This window comes from Danio aesculapii, chromosome 22, assembly GCF_903798145.1.
Source record: "Danio aesculapii chromosome 22, fDanAes4.1, whole genome shotgun sequence".
In the NCBI taxonomy this organism is placed as follows: domain Eukaryota; kingdom Metazoa; phylum Chordata; class Actinopteri; order Cypriniformes; family Danionidae; genus Danio; species Danio aesculapii.
Window position 1 is genome coordinate 6,563,116 of NC_079456.1, and position 17,435 is coordinate 6,580,550.

Consider the following 17,435-nt stretch of genomic DNA (forward strand, 5'->3'; position numbering starts at 1 on the left):
GAAGTAATTTCTCTTTCCATCTGAACTTAATGTAATTTTATAACGGCTATCAGCTTTCAATTTCAAAACAATTATTGGTATCGGTCCAAAAATCCTTTACCCTAATGAAAAATGTTCAACTTAAAACCAAATATTCTCATATTCTCCAAAAAAATACAGCTAAACGTTGACAAAAAATGAAAAGTAGAGGTCCTATTATGCCTTTTTAAAGATGTTATATGCAAAAGAGGGGGCGGAGCCTTTACAGCTCTTTCCTCAGATCCTTCTACAATAGCAAACAAAGCATTTGCCTGGGTTTTGAAGTCTTGTCATTTTAAACTTCTAATAAATTATCTAACAAGTACACAAACTTAATGAACTTGCCAAAAAATGAAAAGTAGAGGCCCTATTATACTCTTCTCAGGATGTAATATGCAAAATAGGGGGCGGAGCCTTTACAGCTCTTCCCTCAGATACTTCTACAATAGCAAACAAAGCATCTGCCTGGGTTTTGAAGTCTTGCCAGTTTAAACTCCTATTAAATTATCTAACAAGTACACAAACTTAATGAACTTGCCAAAAAATTAAAAGTAGAGGCCCTATAATACTCTCCTCAGATATTCCTACGATAACAAACACAGCATTCCCCCTGGGTTTTGAAGTCTTGTCAGTTTAACCTCTTAATGAATTATTTAACAGGAACACAACTTGATACACTTAGAGGCCAATAGAAAAAATATGCAAAAGAAGGGGCGGAGCCTTTATAGCTCCTCCCTCAGATACACCGACGATAACAAATACGACATTCCCCCTTGGTTTTGAAGTCTTGTCAGTTTTAAACTGCTAACAATTTTATTAACAAGCACACAAAATTAATTAAAGTTGCACAGAAAGACATCTGTTTGTGAATTTGCTTGTTTGTTTGTTTTTAAAAAGCTTGGCTTATTATCTAAAGCGATTTGACTTTAAGCAACTGGAGATATTTGCATCGGACAACAAAAGCACCAAAAGTCCAAATAATAGCAGTTTGCTTGTTCGTTTAAAAAAAGCTTGGCCCTATTATGCCCTTTTAAATGTGTAATATGCAAATGAGTGGGGCGGAGCTTTTACAGCTTTTCCCTCAGATACTCCTAAAATAACAAACAAAGCATCTGTATGGGGTTTTGAAGTCTTGTCAGTTTACATAAATCAATGTAAATACACAAATCCAATTTGTAACTTCCAAACATTCATTCATTTTCTTTTCGGCTTAATCCCTTTATTAATCTAGGGTCACCACAGCGGAATGAACCACCAACTTATCCAGCACATGTTTTACGCAGCGGATGCCCTTCCAGCTGCAACCCATCTCTGGGAAACATCTATACACACTCACTCACTCTCAAACTACGGACAATTTAGCCAATTCACCTATAGCGCATGTCTTTGGACTGTGGAGGAAAGCGGAGCACCCGGAGGAAACCCACATGAACGCAAGAACATGCAAACTCCACACAGAAACGCCAACTGACCCAGCCGAGACACAAACCAGCGACTTTCTTGCTGTGAGGCAACAGCACTACCTACTGCACCACGGCGTCGCCTACTTCCAAACACATTTCATAAATACACAAAGCACAATTCATAAGTTCAAAACACAATTCGTAAATACACCAATCCAATTCGTAACTTCCAAACACAATTCATAAATGTACAAAACACAATTCGTAAATGTACAACACAATTCGTAAATACACAAAACACAATTCGTAAATACACAAAACGCAATTCGTAAATACACAAAACGCAATTCGTAAATACACAAAACACAATTCGTAAATACACAAAACACAATTCGTAAATACACAAAATGCAATTCGTAAATACACAAAACGCAATTCGTAAATACACAAAACACAATTCATAAATACACAAAACACAATTCATAAATACACAAAACACAATTCATAAATACACAAAACACAATTCGTAAATACACATAACACAATTCGGAAATTCAAAACACAATTTGTAAAGTAAAAATCATAAACATTCACCCAAATGAATTGGATTTGTGTATTTATGAACTGTTTCTGTTTGGCATTCACGAATCGTGTTGTGTATTTACGAATTGTGTTTTGTGTATTTACGAATTGTGTTTTGTGTATTTACGATATGTGTTTTGTGTATTTACGATATGTGTTGTGCATTTACGATATGTGTTTTGAATATTTACGATATGTGTTTTGTGTATTTACGAATTGTGTTTTGTGTATTTACGATATGTGTTTTGTGTATTTACGAATTGTGTTTTGTGTATTTATCAATTGTGTTTTGTACATTTACGAATTGTGTTTTGTACATTTACGAATTGTGTTGTGTATTTACGAATTGTGTTTTGTACATTTACGAATTGTGTTTTGTACATTTATGAATTGTGTATTTATGAATTGTGTTTTGTATATTTATGAATTGTGTTTTGTATATTTACGAATTGTGTTTTGTGTATTTACGATTTGTGTTTTGTGTATTTACGAATTGTGTTTTGTGTATTTACGAATTGTGTTTTGTGTATTTACGAATTGTGTTTTGTACATTAACGAATTGTGTTTTGTACATTAACGAATTGTGTTTTGTACATTAACGAATCGTGTTTTGTCCATTAACGAATTGTGTTTTGTACAATTACGAATTGTGTTTTGTACATTTACGAATTGTGTTTTGTACATTTACGAATTGTGTTGTGTATTTAAGAATTGTGCTTTGTACATTTACGAATTGTGCTTTGTACATTTACGAATTGTGTTTTGTACATTTACGAATTGTGTTTTGTACATTTACGAATTGTGTTTTGTACATTTACGAATTGTGTTGTGTATTTAAGAATTGTGCTTTGTACATTTACGAATTGTGTTTTGTACATTTATGAATTGTGTATTTATGAATTGTGTTTTGTGTATTTACGAATTGTGTTTTGTGTATTTACGAATTGTGTTTTGTATATTTACAAATTGTGTTGTGTATTTACGAATTGTGTTTTGTATATTTACGAATTGTGTTTTGTGTATTTATGATTTGTGTTTTGTGTATTTACGAATTGTGTTTTGTGTATTTATGAATTGTGTTTTGTGTATTTACGAACTGTGTTTTGTTTATTTATGAACTGTGTTTTGTATATTTATGAATTGTGTTGTGTATTTATGAATTGTTTTGTGTATTAATGAATTGTTTTGTGTATTAATGAATTGTTTTGTGTATTTACGAATTGTTTTGTGTATTTATGAATTGTTTTGTGTATTTATGAATTGTGTTTTGTGTATTTATGAATTGTGTTTTGTGTATTTATGAATTGTGTTTTGTGTATTTATGAATTATATTTTGAATTGATGAACTGGATTTTGTAAGTATGAACTGTGTTGTGCATGTATTATTTTTGAGACTGATCTGGCTGCATAGAAACGAGCAGCTCTGTTTCAGTGCGTAACAAGAGGAAGTGAGGCATCCGCAAGAGCTCAGGGTCAAAAAGCCGAGCGCTTGATTCATGCCCATTACATCACTGCTATCACACGCATCATTTCTGGCACAGATTTCGCTGATGTTGTCATAGCGGGGATTCAGAATGGTCAAACAGAGTTTTTGGCCATATGCGTGTTTCGGGCTCAGTTCGCCAGCTAACAGAAGGGTTAACAGCGTCTGGCATTCTCTGGCTAACTCGATTAGAGTCTCTGATAAGTGAAACATGACCTGAGCCTGTCCTGAGCTGCCAGAGACCCGTTCTCTGTCTCTCAATGTCTTTACTAAACAAAAACGTAGCATATGACAAGGTCAAGTCAACACGAGTCCCAAAAAAGAGGACAGATAACTCAAAATCCGATAGCGAAAAGTCAACTTAAAACAAGTTTTACTGTAATACTACATGAGAAAGCTTTAGATCCTGTTGTAAATGTTTAAAAAAATGGTTAAAATAGTTTACTAGACTGTTAAATAATTCTTGCTGCCTTAAATTTAGTTGAATCAAATGAACTTTTCAAGTCATTTAAACTTACATCAGTCAAGTTAAACTTTGTATAACGTAATAAATTTAGTTGGTGATGCAGTGGAGCAGTAGGTAGTGCTGTCGCCTCACAGCAAGAAGGTAGCTGGTTCGAGCCTCTGCTGGGTCAGTTGGCGTTTCTGTGTGGAGTTTGCATGTTCTCCCTGCGTTCGCGTGGGTGCTCCGGTTTCCCCAAATTTCGGTTTCCTGACATGCGGTACAGGTGAATTGGGAAGGCTAAATTGTCCGTAGTGTATGAGTGTGAGTGAGTGTGTATGGGTGTTTTCCAGAGATTGGTTGCAGCTGGAAGGACATCCGCTGTGTAAAACATATGCTGGATAAGTTGGCGGTTCATTCCGCTGTGGCGACCCCTGATTAATAAAGGAACTAAGCTGAAAAGAAAATGAATGAATGAATTAATTTAGTTGAAGCCTGATTAACTTATTAAAATGAGTTAAAGCAACATAAAAACATGTGTTGTCTTTAATTTTTTCATTACATTGAGCATCCTAATAAAAAAAAAAAGATCAAACTCATGGCGGTTCATTCTGCTGTGCTGACTCCTGATAAATAAGGGACTAGGCTTGTGCCGGTATTCGGTAATGCGATAAATCACGGTAATGAATATGCACGATATTGTTATCGCGGGCACTTCAAAATACCGTGAAAATAATAGATCCGAATTTATATTCTTTGAATGCGCCTTAGCTTATTTTCCATCAACCGCTTGAAGAAACACTGCGTATTTGCTGCGCAGAACTGATGCGCACTCTGATGTAAACAATCCCCACATGTAGAAGCACTGTGTGCGCGCCGCCGCTGCCACCGCACTATAATCCTCACACGAAGAAGAAGCATGGCGGAAGGAGGAACGCTGCCGACAATTTATCCCCCTTCAGCTTATTTTCCATCAACCGCTTGAAGAAACACTGCGTATATGCTGCGCAAAAATGATGCGCACTCTGATGTAAACAATCCCCACATGTAGAAGCACTGTGTGCACGCAGTGCGCGCCGCCGCTGCCACCGCTCTCTAATCCTCACACGAAGAAGAAGCATGGCGGAAGGAGGAACGCTGCCGACAATTTATCCCCCTTCAAAAAGGGTAAAGTCAGAGGTTTGGAAATATTTTGGGTTCCAAAAAAATGCAGAGGGATTGCTGATCGAAGACGGTTTCCCTTTGTGTAAAACATGTGGACGGAAAGTGGCTGCTAAACACGGGAACACGTCTAACATATTTGCTCATATTCGCGACAACCATCCACTGCAATTCAATTCAATTACTTTTATATTGTGTATTGTTTTATTTATATTTATTTGTATTTAAATGTTTGAAGTACTTTTAGTTAAGTAAAAAGTTATTAAAGTTACTAAGTTGACGAAACTGAAGTTTTTTGTGTTTTTTTACCTGTTTCTCTAGTAAAATTACAATATCGTGATAATACCGTATACCGTGATAAAAGCTCAATCAATTAATCGCAGCATGAAAATGTGATACCGGCACATGCCTATAAGGGACTAAGCTGGAGGAAAATGAATGAATGAATGATCAATCTCATTCAAATGTCACCTCCCCTCAAAAAATACAGACACATAATTCACAACAGGAAGCTGAAAATCTAAAGAGCCCTTTTAAATGTTAATTAAGCGTAATGATGTGTTCAACAGAACTTGACACTTATTTATAGCCGCGTGCGTAAGGCAACCGCTCGACACAACGCATGACTCAGTTAAAAACCCCAGCAGAGCTTCAGTCCTGGAGTCCAGAGCATTAACTATTCAGTGGCAGACTGATCTCGAGAGGGACGCAACCTGGAAACACACCATGACACTTTAGCAGAGGCTGAAAATCTTGAGCAATGGCTTACGAATGCGAGAGTCATGATGATCTGATGCCATCGGCACGACAGTCCAACACATTCCTCCAGGAGAATGAGCCCAAACAAGTGCGGCATGAATAAGAGCGTGTGTATGTGTGTGTGTGAGTAATGGTTGCAGAGTGAATGAAGGCTGAGTGAATGTTTCGAGTCCTCAGGGAATATTAAAATGCACATGCACACACGTGTGTGTACACACAAATAAAAGCGTGCGCTATTGTGTTAATACCACAGAGATGTACAATAGATAATAGATCAAATCTGTGCCTGAAACAAACATTTAAGTGTGAAAAGATAACTCAAAATCAATAAATCACTGGACAAGGGCAGTAAATTCAGAATGACTGCCTTTTTAAACAGACAAACACTGGTACAGTCAATAAATAAGATTTCTGAGAACGAGGCTACAGTTAGAGACAAGTGTACACTAGGGGTGGGCGATATGACCTAAAATTAATATCACTGTATTTTTCATCTTTTGAACGGTGATGGTATAATACCATGGTATTACTTTCAATAGCAAAATAATATACATCTTAAGGAAGAACAGACAAAAGAAAGTCTCACTTCTATCACTCTTTAAAAGTTTTGGTTTGGGTCGAGTTAATGCTCAGTCTCGTTATGAGCTGATCTTCATTTCTCTGTGTTGGAGGAATAAAGCAGGCGAGTCAGCCGCACCAATTTATGAGCAGACAGAGCAGGATTCTCGCGATGTCCACCAGCGCAATACCGCTCTTTGTTATGAGCCGTAGTTTCAGTGTAAACTTAGTAAAGGTGAGTTTCTTTGGCGATGATGTGTACAGTGTTAGATTTTATATTTAGCGGACATTTGCGCTGAACACGCGGTGAATGCAACGCATCGAGATTCAGGCACCTTCTCCGAAAACACTCGATTGATCTCAGCTGGCGGATCAACATTTACCTCATGTTATGATCGCTGTCATCTGCGCCATTATTATTATTATAACTTTAGGTGAGGTTTGCAAACCTGTGCACTTTTCACTCTTCAGCCGTTTGCATTTCCTGCAGTAACAGAAGCTCCCTGTTATCTGACAGCGGGAAGCGTTGAGTGACTGACAGCTAATATACCAATACCATTACCAATACCAATACAGCGGCAGGGTAGAGCGATTCAGCAAGTTTTTAGAGAAAATCAAATCAGATTGCACTACAACCATTATATTCAGACACACAAATGCTCCCAAATATATTATGAGGGCGCATAGATTAAATTTCGGGCGCACATGCGACCAAAATGGTTGCAATTTCGAGCCCTGTAGTATAAAGACAGGTATTCAGACCACAACTGAACGTTTGAAGAAAATTTAATGCCTTATTATTTAGAATTAGCTACTATTGATGTAAATGCAGCCGTTCAAGGCGCATAATTGATTTATTACGGTATTGACGGTATTAGAAAATCCATGTCGTGGCCCAATGTCACACCGGTGATGACTATGACACCGGTGTACCGCCCACCCCTAGTGTACACAAGTGTAAATTTGCAAATATGAGGGGAGTAAACCCAGTATAGATTTATAGACAAAGAACTGCCAATGTAAAACAAAGATAATGTACCAGCAATTCTAGAGTCAGCTATATATAAAATAGGTGGGCATAGATTAATGTTTTTAATCTAGATTATTCTCACTGCAATCTCGGAATTAATCTAGATTAATCTAGAATAAAATGGCTCATTTGAATTCTGCCAAAGGCATTGAAAAAATGTGTGCTACCCAAATAATAAGTCTTTGAGAATGGGTTTCTCAAGCCAGGTGGCGCGTTAGACCAGGGGCGCATCATCTGTTTCCAAAATGCATCACAAACTGATCTACTATGATAATTGGTGATGAAAATAAATGATGTTCAATAAGATGTACTTGTGTTTACTAACGGTTTATTCAGTTAAACGTGAATTCTGAACTGTAGGCCTACATAAACTGGATTCTGGAACTGGAAACAGCAATTTTTGATGACCTTAATGCGACTAAAGTCATAACTGAACTAAACAGAAATGGAGTTAAGACATGGAGTATGCATATATTAGTGGCATTATTGAAGTAAACACCACAATCAAACTATTACCGTCAATGTAGGACTTCTCGCCATATTTGCTGACAAGATACACACATGCGGCTGTCAGTAAAGGACCACACACACACACACACACACACACATCGCGAAATGTGGAAGTTTTTTTTCTTTACGTTTGGCGAGCGTTATTACATTCTACAACACTCTCAGCAGTCCTTACTCCTTATTTGCATCTAATAACCCAGTTTGTCACGGGGGCATGAATGAAATGTTCATGAGTGAAAGTGAAACTGCTGAACTGCAGTTAAAGTCATCCAAAATTACGGGAAACTCTTACATGAAAGCACTTCACGTAAACACCTTCATTATATTATTGTCTATTAAGGCATATAACTAGATTACAGATGTTCATGTAAGCATAGTCAGTATGTCTTCTAAGTAAGTGAAAGATCCAGAAGGTCATCCTGCTCATTTGATTCAGAGGGGCACTTTTTTTGCCAGACGGCTTACCGGTCAGGTATACATCCACACTAAAATATCAAGGTGAAAGTCATCATAGCTTGCGTAGAATAAACCCAGCTCCCAACCCAACTTTGAGAATAGATTAAGGGCGATATTTTTTTATCATGCGATAAGAGTCTCGCGTTAACGCAGCATGTTAATATAACGGCCCACCATATATATATATGTGTGTGTGTGCGTGAGTGGTATCTGTGGTCTTCAGTCGACACTGATGAATAAATGAAGTCATGCAGACGTTCCCTCTGAAACCAGACCAACCCCACTGGACCAACTAGTGTAATTGGCCTCCGCTGAGACTCTGGGTCAAAGACGAGACTCCAGGACATGGTGAAACATGACAGGGTTGTGTGTGAGTGTGTGTGTGCTTAACAATACTTCTGCCGAACTAACAGAAAGAGCCTATGATGGAGATTCAATGCTGGATGTTCACTCTAAAGCACAGGTTCAACACAAATCGATTATCATTCATTCATTCATTTTCTTTCAGCTTAGTCACTTATTTATCAGAGGTCACCACAGCGGAATGAACCGCCAACTTATCCAGCATATGCTTTACACAGCGGATGCCCTTCCAGCTGCAACCCAGTACTGGGAAACACTCATACACATTCATTCACGCATACACTATGGCCAATTTTGTTTACTCAATTCACCTGTAGCGCATGTGTTTGGACTGTGGGGGAAACCGGAGCACCCGTAGGAAACCCATGCCAACACAAGGAGAACATGCAAACTCCACACAGAAATGCCAACTGACCCAGCTGGGACTTGAACCATTCAGGTACAGTAACTGAACAATAAATATAAAACAAACTAATTCATTAAAATTAATCCTTTGTTACAAATAGTACAATTTCTTAACCCTAAATGCTTTTGAAATCATGTTCACAGGCCTCAAAATCACATCCAAATGATAAACTATAAACCTACTGAAATGGCAAAATAACTAAATTACTAAAACATACTATGATTACAAAATTGTACAATTATATTAAAAATTATATTAAAAATAATAATGATAATAAGAAATGTCTCAATGCCAATGAAGAAACAAAATAATACAAAACGTAAAAAATTAAACTAATAATAATAATAATAATATCTCAATGCTAATAAAAAAACCTAATTAATAAAAAATATCTAAAAAGAAAATACAGGAAAAAAATATATAAATCATTAATAAAAACCTGACAAAAATCACCATACTGGCAAATGAACAAACTAAAACAAGCTAAAGCAGTGTTTCTCAACCACGTTCATGGAGGACTACCAAGACTGCATGTTTTGGATGTCTCCTCAGTCTGTCACACTCATTCCAGGTCTTTCAGTCTCTGCTAATGAGCTGATGATCTGAATCAGGTGGGTTTGGTTAAGGAGACAAGGAAAATGTGCAGAGCTGTTGGTCCTCCAGTAATGTGGTTGAGAAACACTGAGCTAAAGTATCTAAAATGAATGAAAAAATTCTGATAGCATCTCAATTTAAAAAGGATTAAATGAATAAAAATGCAATTATTAAAATAATCTAAATTTAACATTAAAAATATTTTTAAAAATGGAAAAATAATTAAATATTATATACTTCAATGCCTTGATTAAAAGCATCCTTTTAAATATCAGCACAAAAATATTTCAACGTTTCACACTTCTATAAATAACCCACACACATGTAGGGATGCCTCGTGTCTGTCACTTCTAGCGACTGGTTTCGATTGCTATTTTCAGTGATCAGCCACAAACCGCGAAACTACTCAAACGACAGGTTTCAACCGTTTTACCACAACCGGTGCAACCGGAGTCAACCAGATCGGTAAGAACGTGAACATCTGAAGAGGTTTCTCCTAACAGGTTCCTCGGGATACTTCTCATTCTGCACATCAACAAACCCTAAAGACGTTCTTTGGAAGAAACGTTAATCAAAAACTATAGTATTCAAGTAAAACATTAAAATCCCATCTGAAAGTTCTTGTAAGCACTCTAAACCCAGTGTTTCTCAAGCACATTGGGTTTTAGACGTCAACCGAGGTCCTTCCCACCGAATCGTTCAGCTCTGGAATGTTTCTGCAGTCTATTCTTAGTCCTGAATCTACAATATTAGTTCAAGACGTTGAATGTGCTTCCTGCAGAAAGCTAACTGCAGATAGACCAACGCTGAATCTTATGTAACATCATCATGTTATGACAGCCAACCTGGGCTTTGGTGTAACTTGCGCAGTTATGTTTAGCTTGTGTGAAGAACGATTATATTATAATGAGAGCCAATAATGTTAATTCAGTCATTTGAATGCGCTCATACTGGAAAAAAGTTGTTTATAAACCAATCAAGCAGTCCATATAAGATGTTATGTTCAATGGGTGAATTTACGAACCATCCTTTTCCAATAAAAATAAATAAATAAAAAATGATGCAATTTTGATGGTCCCTTTTCAACGGAAATGCCATTCTGCATCTGAATATGTGAAAAATTGGTTTTAGGGCGCAAGGTTTTCAAAACAATACGTTATCTCCATTAACGCATATATGGTGCGTTTGGTCTATATACACGTCCGAGTGCTTGACAATCAAAAACAACAATAGTAAACTACAGAAACGTTTGTGCGCAATCTCGTAGTGTTTCTTTAAAAAGTGATATCGCCATCTACTGATCTGCCATAAAAAGGTCTGTCACAATAATCAATATATCGACTTATCAAAGTATACATGGACATGAGCTCAATAATTTTTGGATATACAATATATATATCGTTCATCATATGAATATAACAAATTTAAGTCTCCAACATTTGATCTGATTGCGCATTCACAAGTAATGTTTAACACAAATGACATTTACATTCTATATTAATACTGTCAAAGTTATAATATTATGACATCTACTTTTTAAATATTTATTTAACTACAGAATCAAGATAACCTTAAAATGAAAAGATGTTGTGCCTATTCGCATTATGTATGATCATTTAATAAACAGTGGCAGAAAATTATTCTAAAATTACAAAAAAAAAAAATCACTTAAATCGCAATAGCATGATTATATATTGCACAGCAAAAATTATTAATCGAGACAGGCCTAGCCATGTATAATACAGTGCCGTCAGTCGCTTTCGCGGATGCACGTAAACAGGGATCATTTCGATAATATTGTCAGTCAGTACAGTTAACAATAATACTGAAATTTAACTCAATCTTTGGGGCCACATCACTTTTGGGACAAAACGCTGCATCGTTTTTGGGACAAAACAAAATACAGTTCGAAGCTTCTCGGTCAGTATAGTTATCGATAATAAAAAAATGTAAGTCATTAACGATTAGGGCCGTTTACATGACGTTTTTATTAAAAAAAAACTTTTTATGAGTTTTGCTTGTTTGTTTACCATGGGTGTTTTTGAAAATAAAAACACATAAATCTAAAAACGGGTTACAACGTCAGTCAGTATAGTTATCAATAATACATAAATTTAAGTCTTCAACCATTGTCGCAGTTTACACGACAATGTTTTTAGCCCCAAAAAAACTAACTTTTTATGCAATTCATCTGTTCGTTTACGCTACGACATTTTTGGGACAAAACCCCACATAAATCAAAAAAACAGGTTAAAAAAACAGTCAGAACAGTTAACAATAGTACCAAAATGTAAATCATTAATCATCTGGGCCATTTACACGACAACATTTTTAGGCCAAAACACAAACTTTTTTTATACGTTTTGCCTGTTCGTTTACGCTACAGAACTTTTGGGACAAAAAAAGCGAATAAATGTAAAAAAAAGGTTACAAGCTCAGTCAGAAAAGTTAATAATACAGAAATTTAAGTCATTAACCTTTGTCGCAGTTTACACGACAATGTTTTTAGACCCCAAAAAAAAAAACTTTTTAATGCAATTCATCTGTTCGTTTACGCTACATCATTTTTGGGACAAAAAAAAAACACATAAATCAAAAAACAGGTTACAAACCCAGTCAGAACAGTTAACAATAGTACCGAAATGTAAATCATTAATCATCTGGGCCATTTACACGACAACATTTTTAGGCCAAAACACAAACTTTTTTTATACGTTTTGCCTGTTTGTTTACGCTACAGCACTTTTGGGACAAAAAAGCGAATAATTCTAAAAAAGGTTACAAGCTCAGTCAATAAAGTTAATAATACAGAAAATTAAGTCATTAACCTTTATCGCAGTTTACACGACAACATTTTTAGCCAAAATCCTGGACATTTTGTATGTTTTGCTTGTTTGTTTACGCGACAGCAGCATGTTTGGAATTAAAAATGCGTAAATCTAAAAATGAGTTGCAAAATGGACGTTTTCGAAAGTTCGAAAGTCTTTGAAAACGATGATGTCATGAGCATGCGTCTTTAGAGGAGTGTACATGTAGATTAATGGCAAGTGCAAACAAACACACAACAATGGTGGAGTAAGTGGTGGTGTTGCTGCTCAAGTGTTTACACACGACAAATTCAACATACACACCAATGCCGATGACACATCATCACTTCCTTACTGGTACTATTTACTAACAGTGGTGGCCTGGCATATATAATAAAGCATTTACGGCCGTTTTCGCAAAATGTGTAAACTCTGAAAATATTGTCATGTAAATATGAAACTTGCTTTTTTAATGCAAGGAAAAAAGCTTTTGGCTACATTGTTGTCGTGTAAATACAGCCTCGATTACACATAAATGTGCCATGGACATAATTAACTTTGTATATTTCATTCTATTGTTAAAACATAAAATATGTACATATTTTATTGTTTCAAACCTTAAACAAGAGTGATTAGTTCTCAGGACTGGTTTTGCTTGGTATTCTTGCTTATTTGTCATTGTTGTCTGTATGCAAAATTACAAATAGAAAAATATTTCCATTATTTGTGCATTGCTATGCTGTAAACATATCCTGAGCCTTCTGAAGTCATAAGACTGAATGAAATCATAGAATTTAATCCATTCATTCCTTCATAAATAAATAACTAATGTGTATGTGTGCTTTAAATCCTTTTCAGAGCTTTGTCAATGGGAGTCTGCATTAATTTTTTTAAGTAATAGAAAATACATTGGCATTAAATATCTACTATTGAGTTCCAAATAACAAAGTCTTTCTAAAATATTCAATACATATGAAAAATTAAAAGGTATAGGCAACAACAATTCAAAAAAGATCTGTGAAAATGACAACAAATGTGCAAGACAAATAAATGAAGAAGAAACACTGTCCACTACTGTTGCTTTAGTACTCATTCATGGCTATATACTGAAAAATGAAATTTAGTTTGGAACTTAATTTAGAAACTTTGTCCATTGTGCTTGGCACTAGGCATGGGTTGGTATAAGATTCTTACGGTATGATAACCTTGGATAAAAATATCACGGTTTCACAGTATTACGGTATTGTGATTCCTGCTCTAAACTATATTCTTTTAAAATGTCTTTTCCCTTTGAACAAAATATATTTTATTTTGAGAAACGATTATAATATTTTGTATCAGTAAACATGACAGGTTAAATATTTCAAATTAATCACTGACTTCTGCTGACTTCATTATTTCCAAAAATACGAATTTCTTTACAATTTAAAATGTCATCTTTGGATATATTTTCTGCTGGAAATACTGTTGTCCTAAAAAAAATCCTACACATCCGTAGAGCTGGGCGATATGGCAAAAAAATCATCACGATAATTTTTTTTCATATCAGTCGATATCGATAATTATCACGATAAATGTAAAATCTTTATATCTATAAATTTGATAGGATTTTCTGCATGCCAATCGCTTTGTGCAGCTGATTTAACATATTTTGTGAAATGTTTAGCTGTCTGACAATAAAGATAATAAACCAAAGAACAACCTTAATTCAGCTTTTCCTGTTCAAGTTTTCAACAACCAAAGAGATTACCTACAAGTTATTAGATATTATTGTTCAAAATCAGAAAAAAATAAAACAAGTTTGGAACAAAAGGTGTGACAGAAATTGAACTCTCTTTTTAATGTTGAATTTAGGGTGAAATATCATTTAATATATTTTGTTTAGGAATGCTAACGATTACTTGATTGATTGACTGTTAATAACCCTTTAATCGATAGACCTTATCGATGACTGATTAAGCGTGGACATTTAAAGGTTTAGTTATGTTTTGCACGGTGAGACGCATTAAATAATCAAGTGACATCTTGACATTGCATATTGCGGAACGCATAAAACCCTGTTATGCGCAGATCTCTGTTACATCCACGTGTGTTTTAACCAATTTTGTCTGACAGACTGGCACGAACAGGCCTATGCAGATTCTCATTTTATAAATCGAGCATCACAGCGAGACATGCGGAGAGCCTCTCCATAAACACAACAAGCTTCTGAGCTTTACCATCCTTTAGACCGAGTTTATTCTTCCGAGGTAACCTAAGAAATCTATCAGTGAATTCATATGAAATCAGCTTGTAAAGACTGTCCAGCTCATGCTGCTCAAACCGCTTCTTTAAACGAATTAAACAAACCATGAAAATAGTTTGATGGATTGTTTTGGCGCTAAAGAATATAAAGCGGACTTGTTTTAAAGCGCTTCACCTCACATCCTATTCGTTCTTCTTGTTTATGCTGTAGATAATTAACCAACAAAATATACATCAAAATTAAGTTACACATTATACAAAACGGAATTCGTTGCAAAAAGATACGTTTTCAAAGTAATTAATATATTTTTAGTTTGTGCCCATCTTAACCAACTGCGGGTGGACGATGCTTCGCTCTGTGGAAAATAAGGATTTAATTAATGATTCACTGTTGTTGTAAACGTCTGCCATTATTTTGCGCAGTTTGCGGTGCATGTTGCTCTGTTTTGTGTCGGATTAAAAAACTACGTAGCTCAAGATTACTGAAGTCTAGTGACGTTTCTTGTCAACAATGTCTGTGACTTTTTTTCTTACTCCTTCAAGTGCAACTAACACTGTATGGCTGTACACTTGTATGCTGCCTGCGGCATCCGGAAGGGCAGGCTGCAAAATGGCAGCGCAGCCTTAGGCATGTAAATATTATCGAGCAATTATCGAACTGTCATTACCGTTTTATCGAAAATTATTTATCGTGATAATTATCGATATCGAATTATCGCCCAGCCCTGCACATACCTTAGGAACGGTATTGCAGAAAATTTGGACGGTTTTAAAACCTGACCTTTCCAAACCGCGGTATACCTTGAAAATGGTTATCGTCCCATGCCAAAATGGCAGCGCAGCCTTAGGCATGTAAATATTATCGAGCAATTATCGAACTGTCATTACCGTTTTATCGAAAAATTATTTATCGTGAAAATTATCGATATCGAATTATCGCCCAGCCCTACACATACCTTAGGAACGGTATTGCAGAAAATTTGGACGGTTTTAAAACCTGACCTTTCCAAACCGCGGTATACCTTGAAAATGGTTATCGTCCCATGCCTACTTGGCACAGTAAGCAAATTTGTCTTCAACACTGGCAACATACAACAAAACGATCACCTACTAGCAAGACTCACTAAGACAACCACATGAATTAAAAACTTACATATTAGCCCCATACATATTAACGCAGATCATTCTGAACAACCGCACCATTCTCATTAAACAGTGATCCGATTTAATACAACTGCAATTGGGAAAAATGACTTTTTATAAGCATTTCTCCGGGCTCTAGGAAAGCCTGCATCCTGATGGTGAGATTTCAAAAACTTGAAGGGGAAGGGGATGTGTATTATCTTTAAAAATCACGATTGCGAAATCAAAAAGCTTGGGTTTTCAAGCCTAAATGAAAATTAAGGCCAGAATATGTCAATGTTTTTCAGTAAAATAATATATATAACAGTCCATTTCTCAATGTATGTTTTTAATTTATTGAAATGTGGTAAAGCTGAACAACTGAACTGTATTTTTACACTATATTGATTTTCTATTTATTATTAATAATATTATTATTATTTTATTTATTTATTTTTTTCATAAGTCGTGTGCTGCAGACCTCTTGGCCAGGTCACCCTTATAAATGAGATCTTGATCTCAATAGGTTTTTTATCTGGTTAAATAAAGAAATATATATATATATATATATATCATGTAATGTGTCATGTAAATGTCCAAAAATAAGTATTGAGGTAAAGTTGGTTTTATATATTTACAAATTCAGACTTTGTCCTTAATAATATAATTGCATTAAAATATGTGCGTATACTAAATGGTGAATTCATATTAGCAGCCAATGACTATCAACGTACAACATTGTTTACAGTCAAAGAAATAGTGCTAATGTTGGTATCAAGTAATACTTACATGTTATTTCAGACCCACTATTCAAAGTACCATGGTAAACAATATAGGGAGCATGTTACAAGTTGACCGATCAAATATGTGATTATAAAACCAACTTTACCTCAATAAACGAAGTGGTTTCTGAGTGCACTAGCTCTTCTAAAACCAAACTTTCCCTCAACGACACGTAAACAAATGTCATTGTCAAATCCCTTCAATTCAAAGAACTCAATAAATATACCTACAGTACTCCTCTAAAGGCGTGGTGTTCGTGTATCATTCATTTCTGACATTACTTACAGATAACACAGTGTCAAACAGATAAACACATCTAAACCATGTACTTGAGCTCAACAAGGAAGTGTGTAAAAAAGCATGTTCTCCATAAATGAGAGAGAGTGAGTGTCTAAAAGTAGGTGTAAAAACCCACACATAAAACACAGTGAACAATGAATTCAATCCTCTTTTCTGAATCTAGGCCTTAAGCTGGTCAGCTGACAGATGCATCAGGCAGCAAAGACTTCACAAGCAAGAAATCCCCTAAAGCCCATATGAACTTTGAATACTTCAAGACACGTGCAAGCATCAACTTATCACATCCAACACCCGAGAAATAAATGTGTAGATTTTATATCACAAGCTTTAAATTGTACACATCAGTTGTGTTTAGCTGAAGTTTGTAAGGTTTAGTTGAGTGCCAAACGCGCTGAAAGCTTGTCAATAAAGGCA

The 17,435-nt window shown here is 35.6% G+C and overlaps 1 protein-coding gene across 1 annotated transcript in view; it reads right to left on the reverse strand.

The window, feature by feature from the left end:
* The window catches only part of cers5 (ceramide synthase 5), a 64,170-nt gene that overhangs the window by 46,386 nt on the left and 349 nt on the right, over nt 1-17,435 (reverse strand). The gene's annotated exons all lie outside the window — the stretch shown is intronic.